This window comes from Tachysurus fulvidraco, chromosome 2 (genome assembly GCF_022655615.1).
Source record: "Tachysurus fulvidraco isolate hzauxx_2018 chromosome 2, HZAU_PFXX_2.0, whole genome shotgun sequence".
In the NCBI taxonomy this organism is placed as follows: domain Eukaryota; kingdom Metazoa; phylum Chordata; class Actinopteri; order Siluriformes; family Bagridae; genus Tachysurus; species Tachysurus fulvidraco.
Window position 1 is genome coordinate 43416142 of NC_062519.1, and position 1523 is coordinate 43417664.

Genomic DNA, 1523 nt, shown 5'->3' on the forward strand with positions numbered 1-1523 from the left:
ACAGTCAGAAGTAAGCTTTCTGATTACAGAGTAACTCTGGATGGTCTTTCTATTACATCATGTGCAGCAGTAAAAGACCTCGGTGTGATTATTGATACCGGTCTCTCATCTGAAGCTCACATAAATAATACCACAATGTTAGCCTTCTTTATCTCAGTAATATTACTAAGATCAGAAATATGATGTCATGACATGATGCAGAAACACTAGGTCATGTGTTTGTTACCTCTAGGTTGGATTACTGTAATACTTTACTGTCTGGATGTTCAGTAGGAGCAGAAACAAGCTCCAGTTAGTCCAGAACACAGCAGCTAGAGTCCTAACTAGAACCAGGAGATATGAACACATCACCTCTATCTTATCCTCATTGTATTGGCTTACAGTCAAGTTTCACATTGATTATAATATACTATTACTGACCTATAAAGCACTTAATGGTCTCACACCACAGAACCTGAGAGATCTTTTATTTTTCTTTATAATCCGATTTCGTAGTACCTAAAGTACTACAGTCTCCAGCAGGGGGCAGAGCTTTTTCTTACAGAGCCCCAGAGTTATGGAACAGCCTTCCAATTAGTGTTCGGGTCTCAGACACAGTCCCAGTGTTTAAGTCCAGACTAAATACACATTGTTTAGTGTAGATCATTATGAATAGCTTTTCCCAGGTAAAGGAGCAGATCTGGAGGGTTCATGGTCACAGAGTGTTTGGTGAACTGGGATGTCTGGATGTTGTCTCCTTACCACCATCACAAGTCACTCAGGTTTGCAGACTGTGGAGCGGTGGGATGTTTTACATAACAGGAAGTCCTCATGTCTGTGTCACCTTCTGGGTCTAGACTTTTAGTTATGATGTCATAGCTAGTCTTGGTGGCGTCCCTGTGTGCAGTCCATCCCACACATACACACACATACAGTTGTTGGTACCCTTCAGTCAATGAAAGAAAAACAATAGTCACAGAAAACTTTAATCTGACAAAAGTAATAATAAATAAAAATTCTATGAATGTTAACTAATGAAAGTCAGACATTGCTTTTCAGCCACGCTTCAACAGAATTATTAAAAAAAATAAACTCATGGAACAGGCCTAGACAAAAATTATGGCACCCCTAGAAAAGACTGAAAATAATGTGACCAAGGGACGTGTTAATTCAAGGTTTGTCCACTAATTAGCATGACAGGTGTCTACAATCTTGTAATCAGTCAGTGGGCCTATTGTTAATAGGTTGGTTAATTATTTCTTTTTGAAAAGGCAAAGCTGGCTATTTGTTTCAGTAGAAACATTTTGAAGAAAAATTTCATTAAATAATGAAAACATCTTTGAAAATGAACTTTTTTTTTTGTTTTGAAAAGTCTCTCTATAAAGTATACAGTAAATAGTAGAGATATAAAGCATTTACTTGTTTATTTCAAACCCCTCAGAAGGTGTAACTAATGTGAGATACAAAATAAACCTCTTTAGAACTATAATATTCTATACTTATGGCTTTATTGAGACTCGATAATATCCCCAGAGGAAACAGTA